Below are 17,752 nucleotides of genomic sequence, written 5' to 3' on the forward strand. Positions count from 1 at the left end.
AAAAAAATATATATATAATAGGTCCGTTAACAGTGATGTCCTGGTTACAGTAGAAGATTGCCACTTTAGCACTATGTGGGTATAACCAAACAGTCTATTGGTGAACTGTTAATGATGGGCCATTTACAGTAGTTTACCAATGCACACCCAACACCTCAGGCTACAAGCTGGGTGTTAAATGAGATAAGGGAGAAGAGGCAAATCCTGAGAGGCAAGGTAGCGTTTCTTTTCCTTCACACCAATGACTCATCCATGATAACTCCCTCCGGGGAAGCACCAGTACAGTCCCACCCATCCTGAGGGGGTCACCTCTGCTAATGGGCCATAATGGGATCAATGGCACTAGCAGAATAGGCAATTGCAATGACTCACAGTATTACATCATTCCATTGTGAAACTCCCCATTCTGGGGCAGGTACTGAGCATTCCCACCTGAACCTGACTGTATATAATTGGGGACTGGGGACATGTCTTGGTTTGAAAGACAGGTGCCTGCTAAGAGAGGTGGAACCCTCCCTTAGAACAGAGAATGTGATCTCCCCTCCAAATTATTTTAATTTTGAAATCAAGGGCTGTCGCTGTTGAGCAGCTAGCAGAGTAAGGAAGTCAGTTCTCAGTGGCAAGAAGGAAAAGGGCTTTATTGTTTTGATTTCATCATATATATAGAGTTTTCAAAAGTCACCGAGATTGGTCAGTCAAAAACCTCCCCCTAGGCCTGATTGGCCAGGTCTGCACCGTTCAAGTCTTGGGACACTGTTTTTAATAACATCCAAACCTTATCTTTATAAAACACAAAAGGATTTCTCATGGGAAAGACCTGTGCTAGCCACAAAGGGCTTTCAGGCAGAGGTATGGGAAAAGGAATAACAGTTCTTTACTAGTATCTATAGCAGAGTAAACAAGCAATAACAAGAATAACAACAACAAATAGAACTAGAAACCAGTAGCAGATGTCTTTTTGAGCTGCTGAGCACTTTCCTGTTTGGTGTAATTACAGTCGCAAGCAGCAGGGGCGCTGTTGAGCTCCCGGCAGGGCAGGGCATGTGCGATGACTCCCGAGCAGCTGTGGCACAGGGTCAGGTCGGCCTCATGCAGCTGGTAATGGCAGACAGGCTGAGAAGCAGGCAGGCAGCTCGGGGTGGCAAAGCGGGGCGGCAGAGGCAGGGGCTCTCTCTCCTGGGCTGGCCAGCGAGGTAGCAGGGACGCTGCAGTCACAGCAGATGCCACAGTCTCGTGCGGCGAAAACGGGGCGGGCGGCAGGGACAGCCAGACTCCCCTACAGCTGCTGCGAAAACGCAGCCGGGAAAACATGCACTGCCAGTGGGGAAAGGGGTTGAATTCCGCGTCTTTTCCCCAGCCAAAAGCTCACCCAGCCAGAAGGAGAAGGCAGAGCACAGTTGGATCTCTCACGGTCGCAGCCAGAAGCTAAAAGCAGTCACTTTCCTCCCCGTGTCCAATGGACGAGTGTTGGTCCGTCCGGGAGAGCTTCCTCCCCACACCACACCCAGCCCAGAGCCTTTGTCTCTTACAAAAGACCTAATAGCTCTGAGCACCCAGCCATTTGTCTCCTAGTGTTAACATAGGGTTAAAATGTTTCTAAAATCGGGATAGTTAAGAATAGGCTTTGGGGAACGGGAGTAGGTAAGAACTGCTTGTACAGGGTCAGGTTGACATGAATATGAAGATTGCTTAGAAAATATCGGGATTGTTTTAGTTAACTGATGCGGATTCACACCTGCAAAAAAAATCAGAAATACTGTGGGAGAAAGGGGGCTTAAAGTCATGCTTGGGGGGAAACAATGGAACAATGATAAGTTGATAATTAACATATGATTACATCACTGTTCTGTAAGGGAAGGTATAAAACTGTATTCGCTTCAAATCCATGTTGAAGTCAGATTTGGGTAGATGTTACACCCCGGCTTCTCGAGCTCGAGAATAAAAGGCACCTGCATATAATCATTCAGTGATTATGTGTTTTCCATGCTATCACTAGTAACAGGATGGAGGAAAATTCCAACTTCCCCAACCTCCAACAGGACACCACCACCACCACTCAACAGATCCATAGGAAGACCAGAACTTCCACAGGACCACCACTTTTGACTGCAACCATCACTTCAACAGGACTGCAACCACCACTTGATGGGACTGTGACCATCACCCTGACCAACAGGGTGCCATGTTGTACTCTGTGGGTTTAAGCCAGTTTTCTGTGTATCATTGCATTTATTGTAATATTTCTATTAAATTATAACTCCAACCTGAAATCTCTTAAGGTAATTGAGTGGGGTTCATTTCTCCCGCCGGTTTACTTTCAAACCAACACAACAACTTGAGGCTATTTCCTCTGGTCCTGTCACTTGTTACTTGGGAGAAGAGGCCCATCCCCACCTGGCTGCAATCTCCCTTCATGTAGTTGTAAAGAGCGAGAAGGTCTCCCCTAAGCCTCCTCTTCTCCAGGCTAAACACCCCCAGCTCCCTCAGCTGCTCCTCATAGGACTTGTGTTTCCGACCCTTCCCCAGCTCTATTGCTCTTCTCTGGACACACTTCAGCACCGCAACAACCTTCTTGTCGTGAGGGGCTCCAAACTGAACAGAGGACTTGAGGTGTGGCCTCACCAATGCCGCGTACAGGAGAACAATCACTTCCCCGGTCCTGCTGGCCATGCTATTTCTGATACAGGCCAGGATACCATTGGCCTTCTTGGCCATCTGGGCACATGCTGGCTCATGTTCAGCTGCTGTCAAACAACACTCCCTAGTCCTTTTCATTACTTGGGCTTCAGGTTGCCCCTCAGCCCTTGCTGATGGAAGGTTTAGGGGCTCCATCTTCCCACATCCTCCCAACCTCCAGCTGCCTCATGCCCACCCAGATTCAAATAGGTTATAATTTCCCACCCAGCCCAGATTCACACACTGGTGATCAAAATGCCAGACAATGTAAGTCAGCCTACGGCCCCACATCAGGTCTGATGCCACTGCCAGGTTCTCCCAGAGCTGCACTTGATAAACGATATGACCATTATATCAGGTTCTGTGTTGGATCACACTGAGATGGAGTTCATTTTCCCACAGCAGCCCTCACAGTGCTGTACTTTGCATTGGTAGTGTTATAAATATATCCTAATATAGTGTTGGCTTTTCGTAGATATTCATTGTATGTATGGTTTTATTCTTTTTTACAGAAGTAGTCTTGTCATAAAGATAGAGGTATATAACCAATGTTTTAATTTCTGTTATGAACTAGGTTTCGATATTGTAGTAAAAACTAACAAAAGTAGTTTAAAAAAACTTTTCTTTACTAACCACACTACCTGCGTGACTGGATAACACCCATAAAGAAGACCTGCCACTGATACCTGACTATCAGCCTATAACCAGATGCAAAGACTAAGGACCCAAGCCCAAACTGGGAGGCGATAACCCAGACTGGAAGAAACCACAGCCGAAAAAGCGCATGCTCTAAAAAGGCGGAACCAAGGAGGAGCCATGCAAAATAGTTCTTGGAACATGCAAAATAGTTTTGAGAAAAGTTTGAATATGCATGAAGCTGACACAATACAAAGAGTATTTAAGGCGACTCTCTCAATGGCAGGTGTGCTTTTTGGCCCCGGGCCAAGCACCCAGCGCTGTTTCTTTGCTTTATTGTTTGGTGTCCCCTATTGTCTTTTATTAAACCTTCTAAATTTCAACAGGAGAGTGAAGCGTGTTTTTCACAGTAGCTAGAAAGGTGTTGATACACCGGGGTTTTGGCTACTGCTGAGCAGCATTGGCACAGCATCAGTGCTGTCTCTCCAACATCCCCCCTCACCAGTAGGCTGGACATGGACAAGACCTTGGGAGGGGACACAGCCAGGCCAGCTGACTCAAACTGACCAAGGTGATCAGATATAAATGCTAAGAGAAAGGGGGGGGGGGAAGCATTCATTATTATAGTGTTTGTCTTCCAGAGCAACTGTTCATGCCTGATGTCTTTTCTCTTTATACCCTTTTTATACATTTTATATCCTTTCCCATTCCTTGTACCTTTCATTCCCTGTACCTTAGCCCTACATGTCTATAACCCTTGTACACTGATATTTAGCCTAGTTCAGGGTTCTCTGGGGAAGACGAGACATCCCTACTATCTCAGAACTAGAGGCTCCAACCTTGGATGGGGCCTCCTCTCTAGAACATGTTTTTGTAAACTAGACTGTAGCCTCATTTGGAGTGGGATAATTAGAATAGGGGGAGAATTACTTCATTTGTTAAGTTTCTTATTGGGAGCTTTTAGGTAGATATGCTAATCTGTAAGGTCCATAAAATTGTATACACGTTGTACACGGAGCGTGCTCCTTGGCATGATTCCACCTTTGACAAGGTCTGTGTCTGCTGTGTCTGTGTACTGCTGTGTCTGCCTCTTATTTTTACCAGCTGATAAGGCATCACTGTTACACATGCTGAAGCCCTGCTTCCCAAGAAGTGGCTGGGTATCGCCTGCTGACGGGTAGTAGAGAATAAACCTTTTGTTTTCCTTTGCTTCTGCACACAGCTTTTGCTTTATTAAACTGCCTTTATCTTGACCCATGAGTTATTTTCCATCTTACTTGCTTCTTCCTGTCCTGCTGAGGAGGGGAGTGATAGAGCAGCTGGGTGGGCAGCTGGTGTCCAGGCAAGGTCAAACCACCACAGGTCCATATAGGAGTTTCCCACTCAGGCTAATGAGGGCTAAGCAAAAGCAGCTCGGTAAGTGCTTTTGGTACATGATGGATCACATGTTCTCTGTTTAGCCTCATGAAGAACTGCCAGCAGCCCATTAATCTTGAAGGAGGCTCTGCCCAGAGGAGCAGTGTATGGAGAGAGCTTGGGGCTGCCAATGGGCTTTGCAGGTGGCCAGCACAGAAGGGGACCCTCTTTTATAGGGTTACACACAACCAAGACATTCACAATTGATAAATAATGTAGAGAATAGAAATTTTCAGTTCCCTTGAAGTTGCTGAATACAGATTAAAGACTAACTACCAAAAAAGATAAAAGGATGTAAAGGTGACATTGCGACGAGAGGGAACTCACGGCAGTCTCAATATGAGATATAAAGTAAGCTCCATTTTATTTCACCAAACGAGAGACTTATATACTGTTACAGAAGTTACTATTCATAGTTACACACACACCTGCAGTCTGTTCTCACACATTCAGGGATCCTCCTGGTAACTCCCTTTTTCTTTCTCATAACACTTCTGACTCCCTAATCTTTCTCCTGACATTCTTCCCACAGCTCAGAAACACAGCTGTGGTTCTCAGGCGTCAGCTCTTCAAAACAACTTGTCAGGATTTTACTGAGGCCTGACCATGCTGAAGCCTTGCTCAGGCCTGCTCAGTTAGCATGAGTTTTGCTGGAAAACTGCGTTTTCCAACATAAAGGTATGCACACAGGATGATAAACGTAGCTGGAACCAGTGGAGAAACAGATAAAGAGGACTACAGTGGGTTTTTTTGCAAGTTATATAACAAGAAGCAGCAGCACATGCCCAAAGGAAAAGTTTAAGGAAAGGTCACCTTTAATATTGAAGCATTCAGTGAATATGACCACCAGAGACCCCTTTAGATGACCCTCCAGGGCCATAAAAGGACTTCCAGAAGGAGGCAGATGCATGCAAATTAGCTCTAGGAAAGTGATGTTTATTTATTAGCTAGGAGGCATGTTGTAATGAATATGTATAATTACGATGGATAAATACCTTGTTGTAAAGTCTCACCACACACATCAGATTAAAGGAGATATCCTCTGTGTGTCCTGTGCAGATAAAGAATGCCTGCCTTCTAATGCTTCAAATTGTGTTAGAAAGTTTATTTTCTGGCCCATTTTGGTATCATTTCTGGCGGCCCAGGTGGAACAACTGCCTGATCTCCCATGAAGCCAGAGGGGTGTCTCTGGATTTTTCATGCCAGCACCAGGACTTTCCTGGAGAAGACCACAGTTCCACCTGGATTCACTTGGGACACAGGTAAGATCCTATTTTGATAATAAGGCATTCTTTTGGAAATCCTGCCCATATAAGACATCTGAAATTTGGTAGTTTGGAATTTGGTATTCTAGTATTTTGAAATTGGATTGTTTTGGTATTTTGGAACTTGGTATTCTGGTATTTTGAAACCATCTGATTTCAGTATCATTATTGAGAACTAAAAAAAAAAAAAAAAAAGCCTTGCAACCCCTACCCCATTCATGCGCTCATGTCATGCTATCTCTGCACAGAAAGCCTCCTTTTTCCTTATCTCAGCCCCTGGAGATTTGTGGCCTATCACAAATAGCATCTGGACACGATAAGGCTTCTTCCGACATTCTGGTTGCTCCTAGCACCTGTAAAGCCTCATTGTGATAGACCTGAATGGACTAGTGCCTGAGGATGCTACATCTCATCTGTTTTCAGTCCAACCCTGCTCTTTTCCAGATGGTTTGAGAAAATATTGTGAGGTTTTTTCCATTTTCATGCCTTAGACACCCATCTCCAAACCCTACCAACACCCTCACCTCCCACCAGGGAGAGCAGAGACTAAAGATGCTCAATTTTGATGAAGAAAAGCTTAATCCACTCCCCATTCCTTCCAGCTCCTAGTGTTGAGGGCATTACTTAATTTCAATTAGCCACTTGTGCAGTAAACCCCCCCAAGGAGGAGGGGAGCTGTCAGGACCTGACCCTCCAGGGCTTACCACTGTGGTAATGTGAAACCAGGCATGCTAGCAACAAGATGCTTATAGCTCAGTGATTCATAATACTGCAGAGTTTGCAGGAAATGTAACATGGTTCATGATTAGGAAATGGTCTTGTTTTCTGCTAAATATATAAAATAATCACTTATCCCCTGAGCAGCAGATGCAAATTATATATAGTATTATCTTCATATGCCAACCGCTATAATTCCAGTGCAGCATAAAGCCATTTACCAAGGTTTTAGAATTCCCTTAATCTACCTTTTCACATCAAGTGACAAATTTCTTGCCTGGGATCATTAACAGGATGACTAATGAAAGCCGATAATTTAATTTATAAGTGAAATTAAAGATATTAATATTAAAGGCCGTACTACAAGAAACATAAATTTGGATTTAGCAAACCACAACAAGAAGCACAGTTATCTGCATGAAATTTACAGCTCCTTTCCTGCTGGGCAGATTAGTGGTATTTTCTGCCTACAGACTGTGGAAACTTCCAGGCTCGATGGACACCTCATATGAAGCATTACCACCCCCATTACCTTCAGACAGTGCCTGAGATTTAAACATCTGCTCGAGTTTGCCTGAAAATACCATGCTGGTGCTGAAAATGCACTGATAGTCTTGCAAAGATAACTGCATCACCAAACTCTCCTGAAAACAAAATACCTTTACACCATGGTCAGTTTGCTACCAATTCTTTTTTTTTGAAGAAAACACCACCTCAAACTTGATTCTCATCTTACTCATCCCAGTATAAGTGCCAAGCAACTCTTTCAAAAGCTGAGCACTTATTTTGAATCTATGCATGTGTAAACAAGTTCAGACCACTCCAGTTTGGTATCCAATCCTCCAATCCCCTGTCCAGGAAGCTTCACCACAAACCCACAGCTCATTTCTGACTCCAGCTACCCCTCACTGAGGTTTGGAGTTCACAGGAGATTCTACTTAATTCTCAGATTCTCAGCACCAGCTGATGATGATCAGGCCTGAATGAACCAGACAAAATCCTCCACTGCCCCAAGGAGCACAGACAAATGCAGGCACCTCCTCTGCTATAAAAAAAAAAAAAAAAAGGAAAAAAGCCTTATTTTGTCTGTAGATGCCCAGTTTTCAAGCAGAGATATAATGGAAACAAGCTGGTTGAGCAAGTGCTCATGAATAGTGCCTTCTCATGCACCCACAACTTCCAAAAACCCCAATATCCCTTTAGATATATCAGTACCTTGCAGCATGACTGAAGAGTCAGATATCACCAGGAAAATGAGAAAGCCCAAGATACAACGTGAAGTACTACTGGGGACGGCACATTAACTATGGGGATGTTTCCCAATCCCACCCTCCACTGGAAGAGCTCAACATGGGGAGCAGCTGCAGCATGATGGATGACCCAAGGGATGGTGTTTCTGAATGTTATTTGGAGACCCTCCCAAGCCTGGAGAAAAAGACAAGAGCAGGTTTTCAGAGCAGCTCCTAACTCAGCCCATGTTGGGTGCCTGGACATGTGGCTTGGTGGGCTGTCCAGTTACACCAGAGTCCTGCTCAAGTTCCCTTCAAAAAAGTCCCAGAAGGTGCCCATGGCCCGTCTTTCTTCTCATTTAGGGACACAGTTGCTCCTTGTACCATTTTGGGAAGGAGATGGAGGAGTTATGCACAGTAACAGCTCTACAGCACCACTTGAGCCCCCCAGGGATAAACAGCAATGGCTGATGGTTCTGTCTAAGCTGAGGGTCACCCACACCTTGGGGTATCACCTTGTTATGATCCAAATATTAAGGTTCTTTGGAAATACCTCTGCCCAAATTAAGGTGCAAACGAGACCATATGCCAGTCAATAGTATGGGTTTTGATAGTAAATATGAGAAAAAGAGGGAGGAAAAGAGAGGAAAAAAGAAGTAGGAAAAGAGGTGGGGGGGACAGAAAGAGGGAAAGAGAAAATATCACCATCCGTGGATCCCAACGATGTCGCGTTGATCCTCTCCAGCCGGTCTTCTTGGTGGTGATGGTCCCCCCAAAAGCACAGAATGCCATGGGTTAATATACACTCAGGCCAGGGGCAATGTCCAGGCATGTCCTCCCAGGGGAGGGGCAGTCTCTTGCAGCAGACTCTGCTTGCATCATATGCAGTCCTTTGGTGCCAGGCCTAGCACTTTGGGGGGTCTGTGATGGATTGTGACTCCCCCTCAGCTGCGTCTCATGTGAAAGTCCCGTGGATGTGGCCTGTGGGGTTGGGGGTCCCACAGCTGGGCCAGTTTGTGTAAACCTGGCTTCTGTGAGCTGTGCTCTGCCCCCACCCCAAACTCAGCCAGGGATGATTCTCAGCACAGCTGGTGGGTTTGGCCTTTATGGATGCATTCCTTTCCCTCAGCCTGAGATGATTGAACAATAGGGTTTTTCCCTTTATCTAATCTCAGCAGTTTGACTCAGTCCAAAGTCCCAGTCAGGTATCTTCAGGGAGGCTTCTTTGATTGTAGCTTCTTTATACACTTTTTGTTATAATGAGCAAAACTTTATATCAATGTTTGAGGCATGAACTATTTCAGTCTCTGACACACCTCCAGGCAGAGCAGCCACTGTGAGCAGCCAGGGGCAGAGGAATGTGGTATGAGTGACAGACACACCAAGTTCTTTCTCTGAGCTACCAAAATCCTCATCCAAACATCTCCCCATCTGTCGCTGTTGAGCAGCTAGCAGAGTAATGAAGGCACCAGTTCTCAGTGGCATGAAGGAATGACCTTTATTGTTTTGATTTCATCACATATATAGAGTTCTCAAAAGTCACCCAGATTGGTCAGTCAGAAGCCTTCCCCCAGGCCTGATTGGCCAGGCCTGCACTGTCCAAGTTCCGGGACACTGTTCCAACAACATCCAAACTTTATCTTTATTTATAAAACACAAGAAAATTTCTAATGGGAAAAACCTGTGCTAGCCACAGCTCCCCCTTTTTGTTTAAGAACAGAAGGCATTGCTTGTGAGCCCCAGTGGATCAGCATGAAGGATCTGTTTGGTAATGGCCAGTTACCAAACAGAGCCTGGTTGAAACTCAAGGGGTCTGTTCGGAGGTGGCCAGCCACCGAACAGAACCCAAACCTGATGCTGATTAAAATGGTCAAAGAGGCCCCATGCAATACCCTAGATAAAGTATATATAAAACTAAATCTACATATAAATCTGTAATTCAACAAAACATGCTTTCAAAGAAGTCCTTGCTTTCTGACTCCATGAATGAGTTTCAGTCTCTGCTTGTGGATGGACCGGCTTCTTGGTCATCATCAGAAGGATCACTCGGTTGGTGTTCGGCATTCTGGTTGTCATTTTGAAGTTGCTGGTTCTGTCTCGGGAGCCGCAGGTCAGGGCGGATGCATTTTGCAGGCAGCCATCGTACCCCAGTATCTGTGGAGACGCAAGCATACCCTCAACCCCAAGCAATAAGCTCATGAGGGCCTTCCCAGGTGTTAGTAAGTAGGTTCCGTACCCATACCTTCGCCCGGGGCAAACGCAACTCGCCTGATGACTGCAATGAAAGAAAGTGGTTCAAAATCACAGGATTATTCGAGTTTGGTGGCACCGTACGATGATTGATTGTGTACAAAGCTTTCTCCAATCGACTCTGTGGTGTTTCCCCATGCATTCCCCCTTTTTGCCTTTCCAAGACGCTTCAGAGTACCATGAGCGCGTTCCACAATGGCTTGGCCAGTAGGAGAATGCGGAATACCGAACGTATGGTCTACACCCCATAGGTGCAAAAACTGCCATGTCTTCTGCGAGGCGTAGGCAGGACCATTGTCGGTTTTCACAGTGGCTGGCACCCCCAGGACTGAGAAGGCTAATTTCCAATGGGCAATGGCATCGCGACTTTTTTCTCCAGTATGGGCAGTCGCCCACATAGCTGAGGAGAAAGTGTCAATAGACACATGCACATACTTGACTCGGCCAAATTCTGGAATGTGTGTCACATCCGTCTGCCACAGCTGCAAGGCCTTTAGACCTCTGGGGTTCACCCCCGATGGCAGAGGTGCAGCGAGTCCATGGCAGTCAGCACAAGCACTGACAATGTCACGAGCCTCAGTTGGCGTCAATTGAAACTGCTTCTGCAGAGTATGTGCACTCTGATGAAAGAAATTGTGCGATGCCTTGGCTTGTGCAATTTTGTCAGGCTGAGGTGCCACCCATGCAGGGTTGGCTAACATGTCAGCCCTGGCATTGCCTTCTGTTAAAAAGCCTGGTAAATTGGTGTGGCTTCGAATGTGCAGAATATAATATGGATGCACTCGAGCCTGAATCACCTTCCACAGGGTTCGCAATAGCGAAAACAGAGTCGCGTTATTGACTTCTTTTAGAAGTGAGCAATCCAAACATTTGGTTATGTCTGCTACATAAGCAGAGTCGGTGACCAAATTCAAAGGCACCTGAGAGAACCGCTGAAAAGCCATGGCAACTGCCTTCAATTCAACCAGTTGAGCAGAGCCTGTCTCGTGGCCTTTCAGCACCTGCCACTCAGATCCTTCCTTCCAGGTAACAATGGCCTTTCCTGTTCTCCCAGAACCGTCCGTAAAGACGGTGGGTCCATGGACCGGCACCCGGCTGTTCTTTGGCCGCAACATGAGATTGACCGAATTTGCCAGCTGCAGCAATTTGTGACTGGGCAGATGATAAGCAATCTGCCCTGAGAAATTTTGCAGTGCACTTTGCAAAGGAGCGCTATTAGCAAGACTCCATTCAAAATTGTCCCGTGGCACTGGGACAACAATCGTTGCGGGATCAGCCGCCATCAATTGTAAACACCGATATCGGCATTTAATTATCAGGCAGGCTATCAATTCGAACAATGTGGGTGCTGTCTTTTTTGGCTGATGGGGCAAAAAGACCCATTCCAGGATGTGCAAAGGATCATCCCATTGTTTGTTCCACTGGCCAATGATACCCGTAGGTTGGAGGTCTGGAGCAGTAATGAAAACAGTGATATCAGTAGAGGGATCCACTCGATAAACCTGATGAGCGGAAACAGCTTGCTGCACTTCGTTCAGCACTCGTCGCGCCTCGGGAGTCAATTGTCGAGGTGAGTTTAGGTCAGAGCCCCCCTTTAAAATATTAAAAAGTGGGGAAAGTTGTGCGTTGGTCAGTCCCAAATATGGGCGTAACCAGTTGATGATGCCTAGCAATTTTTGGGCATCATTCAGAGTCTTAATAGTGTCTGAGAACTGCACCTCTTGATGCTGTATGGTTCGATCCAAAATTTTGACTCCCAAATATTTCCAAGGAGACTGTTGTTGAACCTTTTCTGGAGCAACTTGCAACCCATAGGAATGCAAGGCATTGAGCAGTCGAGGCTGTAACCTCCGTAACTCATCCTGGGTGGCTGCTGCCACCAGGATATCATCCATATAATGGTAGCAGAGTGCCTCAGGAAACTGCTCACGAATTCCGGATAAGGCCTGCGCGACATACCATTGACAGATAGTTGGGCTATTTTTCATGCCCTGAGGTAACACTTTCCATTGAAACCGCTTTACAGGCTCCGCATTGTTAATTGCGGGCACAGTAAAGGCAAACTTTGGTCTGTCATTGGGGTGCAAAGGGATTGTAAAAAAGCAATCCTTCAAATCAACGATCAAAATTTCCCACTCAGTGGGAATCATCGTGGTTGAAGGCATGCCAGGCTGTAAACTCCCCATACTTTCCATCACTGCATTGACTTTCCGGAGATCTTGCAACAGTCTCCATTTCCCCGATTTTTTCTTAATCACAAAAACTGGGGTGTTCCAGGGACTGGTAGAAGGTTCTATGTGTCCCTGTTTCAGTTGCTCCTGAACCAGCTGACAAAGGGCGACTAATTTATCTTTCGGCAAGGGCCACTGTGGTTCCCATATTGGTGTTTTTGTCAGCCATCATAAAGACAGCGTGGAATATGGTGCGCCCTTGCACATAGTGACCCCTATCAAAAATTTGTCGTGATCCGCACCCCCCAAGCTGCCAACACGTCCCGTCCCCAGAGGTTCACTGGAGCTGGAGTGACATAAGGCTGAATGGAGGCCGTGTGTCCCTCTGGATCCTTCACCAACACAGGTCGCTTACTCAATCGACTCTGCGTTGTTCCCCCCAACCCCGCGATATTCAGTCCCACTAGGCACAAAGGCCACGTAGGAGGCCATGAAGCAGAGGAAAGGATCGTTGCATCAGCACCTGTATCGATCAAACCTCGGACTCGAACTCGATGTGGACGTGCTTTCGGCATGATGAGGGTACATGTCATCTGTGGCGACTCATTGGAGATAGATGCAGCCCAGTAGACCTGCGGAAGTCCTGGCAGTTCAGTGCCGTCACCTCCGCCAACTTGCTGGTCTACCCTGGGAACAGGAGACTCACAAGGCAACAAGTGAGCAAGGCAAGTGTGCGCAGGAATGGTGACAGGAGGATCAGGAGTGGAAACCGTAGTGTGAATTTGGCCCTTGAAACCAGCATCTATGAACTCTGGAAGAACCAGGATTCCTTGGCTAGTGGCCTCAGGCCCTGCCATAAGCAGTGCACTGGTTCCCTGATCCAGGGAACCATCCACTTCCAAGGGAACCCTGTGGGCATCGTCAGATTCTAAGACGACTGTTGCTGCGGTGTAGGCGTTGACTCGGGCTGAGCCTTTGGTGCCTCCTCCACATTGACCGGGTAAGCCTGGGCCATCACCTTGTTCTGGGGGAACTGTTGTGATGGGGGGCAAATCCCCCTTTTTGCACCCCTCATCACGTTTCCCGACAGGGGTCGACCATCTACATGGTACTGTGACCTGCAGTAGTCTGAAGTGTGACCTGGCCTACCACACCTCTTACACTGAGGAGTCTCGGTCCCTGAATTTCCCTTCTTCCTGGAATTATCTTTCTGTTTAGATTTGACCCGTTTCCATTTGTTCCCAGATTTGGGCTGGTTTTTATCCTGATCAGCGGGTCCCTGATCTGAGGACAAAAATGCAGCCAAGGCGACTTTTCCCTGATTTTCGGACTGCACCCTGGCACAAGCTCGCATCATCTCCTGCACAGAAGGATCCCCCGGTAGGGCATTGATGATCCTTCTACATTCGTCATTGGCATTGTCCCTTGCTAAGTGTTTCATCAAGATCTGTCTCGTGGACGGATCATCAACCTGCTTTTCCAAGGCTGCTGCCAGCTTCTCAAGAAATGACATGTAAAGTTCAGATTGCCCCTGCCGTATCTGTGTATACCGTGTTTGCGGGGCAACCATCTCAATTGTTTTCAAAATGGCTCCCATACCGAGCTGTTGGGCTTGCTCCAGGATCCGAGGATCCCAGGCAGCTTGAACGTTGGGGTTGGAGAAAGGTTCCTTACCCATGAGGACATCAACCCCAACCATGCGCCTAGGGTCCTCGGCAGGCAAAGACACATTTTTCCGCAGCTGATCCTCGACCAGCGCTTTCCAATTGTCCTCAAAGGCACTGTATTGTACGGGGTGAAACAGCACCTGAGCCAGATACATAATATCAAATGGAGCAAGCAAATCACTATTTATCATTCTAAGAACTTGCATCACTGCCGGAGAAGACACCCCGAATGTCGCGACCTTGGTTGCCAGGTCATTTGTCATGCGCCAGGCGATGGTGGAATGGCTGTTCCTTGTGTCCATAGCATCTGGGCCAGGCACATACACTGGAAAAGCCTGAGCGTCCCCCTGAGGGAAGCCATCACCATCCGAACCTGCCACAGCAGATTCGCACCCCTCCTTCTGTTTGGGCAATCCAGTCTTCTCTAGAAGTTCCCAGTCCCCTGCCTCCAGTGCACCCTGCTTCACCGATTCCCAGAACTGCAGGGGGTCGCGCGGGCGAGAAACCCCCATGCCGTTACGGCGTCTCCAGGGGTTCAACAGAGCCCAATGCCCTTTCTTTCTCGTCGCCCGCGCGAGCCTCTGCCCAGGAGGAAGAAAACTCTCCTCATCACCGTCCGAGTCGTCGGAGCAGGGCTTGCAATCAGCACTCCCCATCACAAAGGACGGCGAGCGGCCGGAGGCAGCGTCCCCGCCAAGAAACTGCGCGGTGACCGGGACGGGGGAGGGGCAGGGAGACGGCGGTGCCACCGCCAGCCACGCCCGCCGGCACAGCGCCAGCACGCCGCGCCAGGGCCTCACTTGCCGCAGAACCCGACAGGGGAACCGGCACCCGCCCGGGGCCGAAGCAGCCCCTTGCCGCCGGCACCAAGCCGGCCGTCGGGCCGCCAGGAAGTCCAGACCCCACCCGGAAACCCGGGGGATGGACTCCCTGGGCAGCCCCACACGGACCGTGGGGCCTGCACGAACAGACCTCCATCCGCTGCCGAATCTCAGCCACTTCGGCCAGCAAATCATGGAAAAACGAAAGCGGAGGAAAAACCACCGCGCCCGGCACGGACGCCACGTCCGCCGAGCCGCAGGGAAGCCGGATCGGCCCCGCACCCGCGGGAACGCCAATCAAAGCCCCCGCGGCGGAAGCACCGCTCGCCGGCGGCTCCCCCTCCGGCCCCACGACCGCCCCGGGGAGTGACCCCGACTGCCGGGCCCCGGCCGCAGCCGGCGGCTGAGCCGGCGCCTGCTCACACGACCCCGACGCCACGGGACCGGCCGCACCCGCGGCCACCGCGGCCCGGGGCTGCGCCGCCGGCGCGCCGGGCGGGCTCGGCAAAACGCCGGCCTCTCCCGAGCCGGCCGCCGCCCGCGCGGAAACCCCCGCGCCGGCCGAAACCACCGGCAAATCCGGAGCCGGAACCTCCGCAGCCGCAAGCGGCTGGCCTGCAGCCAAAGCGAGCAGCCGGGACTCCCGGTCCTCCGCAGCACTCCCCACCCCCACCCTATCAGCCCCCGCCGCACATCCCGGCTGCCCATGGGGGAGGGGCAGCCTGGCGCCATTCCGCAGGGGAGGGGGGGGTTTCTGAGGTTGCGCACATCGCGGCGGCAGAGGCGGGGGGACCTGCGCGGCGGCCGTGTCAGAGCCGGCCCGCGATCCTCCATCCTTCTGCAACCCGGCCAGCTGCTCCGTCGGGTGGACATAAGTGCGCTTCGGTAGGTCAGCTTCAGAAACAAACTGAGGCCTCGCGGCCGCATCCGCCGCCAGGGACGGGACGTCAGAATCCGTCTGGGTCGGCGCGTCCTTCACACTCCGCCCCACGGCCGAGAGCAGGGGCTCCACGCCCGCGCAAGCCGATAGCTGCGAGTCATAGAACGCTTGCCCCTCCAACGCGTCCCAAATGTCTCTCCAAACCCCATGGAAGCGGACCGTAGACCGATCACCCCGCATCCACTCCATGACCAAAGCGCGGCCGACCACAAACCAAAAATCACAGTCCAGCGCCACATCCCAAAGGGCCCGGGACACGTGGCCCGCGACCCAGTCCAACAAAGCCCGAGCGACCCGCGGCGACTGATCGGACGCAGGGTCATCCTCAGAGACCTCCAAAAAGGCCCGCAAGAGCCCATCGGCAGGAATGGGGGGGTCCAGGTCCGCATCAGAATCAGCCATGCCTCAGGGCAGGCGGGGTGGGGGTCGGGCCCGGGGGCAAGACTGCCGCGTACCTGCAATTGAACGCAGTACACGTCGGTGGTCACCAGATGTCGCTGTTGAGCAGCTAGCAGAGTAATGAAGGCACCAGTTCTCAGTGGCATGAAGGAATGACCTTTATTGTTTTGATTTCATCACATATATAGAGTTCTCAAAAGTCACCCAGATTGGTCAGTCAGAAGCCTTCCCCCAGGCCTGATTGGCCAGGCCTGCACTGTCCAAGTTCTGGGACACTGTTCCAACAACATCCAAACTTTATCTTTATTTATAAAACACAAGAAAATTTCTCATGGGAAAAACCTGTGCTAGCCACACCCATCAGCATGTCCTCACTTTAAAGAGTCCCAGCCCACTGGTACCAAGCTGTCCCTTATTGCCTGTCCCCATAACTTGCATGTTCACTCCTTTCAGCACTTGATTTGCTCCTGATGTCAATGAGCTTAGTTGTTCAAACCAGAGCAATGATGTTCATTAAGGAGCTACAAGCCATACACATGCAACTTTCCTCCAGGCACATTTTACAGACTTTTTAAAGGGAGGGAGAGAAAATAACAGCAGTTAAGGACGCTTACCAAGATCCATGACAGCATGTGCCAACCAGCCCAACCCAGCTGGGGCTGGGAAATGTAAAAGACCAGAAGGCAGGAAAAGGGGTGAGAAAAGGTCCTGGGAGACTGCAAAACTGAGTGGAGGAGGAACAGTGTGGCAGGACATTTCCTCCTACCACAAAAGAGCTTATCTGTTCTATCAGCTGGTGGGATAACTCAGGGAATTCTCCCCCTCACATGAATTGGTGAGATAACCTAGGCTGGACATCTGTCCAGTAGTGAGTTATCTCTGGCGTCAGGGAGGTGAGATTCCCAGCTGACAATAAACATCTTGCCTTGAAAGCAAGATGTAGGAAGATAAACTGGAATTTCTGACTGACAGACACTTCACTTTACAAACTATAAAAGCTACATAAACTTTCACAAAATCAGAAGTCTTCTGCACACTAACATGTAGGGCTGCTCCTCGAAGTTTGGATGCAAACTCCCTGGTTACTTTTTCGGTAATTGAGTGAAAGGACTCTATGTGTACTCCATCATCAATTTGGTGGTAAATTATATTGACTCCTAATCTATACTATTTCATCGCTAGTTGTAATATAGGTACCTTATCATGCACTGTATTTGTATCTACTAGTAGTTTTTCTGTTTATCCTGTATAGTAAGTAAGTCTGTTTAAAGTCTTCTGTCTGTTAATCTTGTGTCTATTCAATAAATAATTCACTTTAGAATAGACTTAATCTGCCATTCTTAAAAACTTGTGAGCGAGATCAATTTGGGGTGCAGGTTGCCTCAAATAGAGCTACTGCCAGAAATCTGAGCCCAAGGCAGGACTCATCTAAAAGCTCTCGTCTCCATTTGTAAAAAGCAGAAAGGGTTCAGCAAAGGTGGTAGGGATGCATAGAGCAGAAATGGGTTTGTTTTCCTTCTGTCCTGGTTGCTGCTGTGTTCTTTTGGCACAGAGGCCCAGTTCTC

The 17,752-nt window shown here is 48.9% G+C and overlaps 2 long non-coding RNA genes across 2 annotated transcripts in view; one reads left to right on the forward strand and one right to left on the reverse strand.

Moving 5' to 3' along the window:
* LOC146425601 (uncharacterized) overlaps positions 1-9,857 on the reverse strand; it is a 41,506-nt gene extending 31,649 nt beyond the window's left edge. Inside the window, exon 1 of the long non-coding RNA XR_014846618.1 lies at positions 9,621-9,857. This is a non-coding gene — a long non-coding RNA (uncharacterized LOC146425601). The remainder of the gene's footprint in view (positions 1-9,620) is intronic.
* The window catches only part of LOC146425602 (uncharacterized), a 143,000-nt gene that overhangs the window by 26,540 nt on the left and 98,708 nt on the right, over positions 1-17,752 (forward strand). The gene's annotated exons all lie outside the window — the stretch shown is intronic.

This window comes from Lichenostomus cassidix, chromosome W (genome assembly GCF_008360975.1).
Source record: "Lichenostomus cassidix isolate B80296 chromosome W, HeHo_3.0, whole genome shotgun sequence".
Lineage (NCBI taxonomy): Eukaryota > Metazoa > Chordata > Aves > Passeriformes > Meliphagidae > Lichenostomus > Lichenostomus cassidix.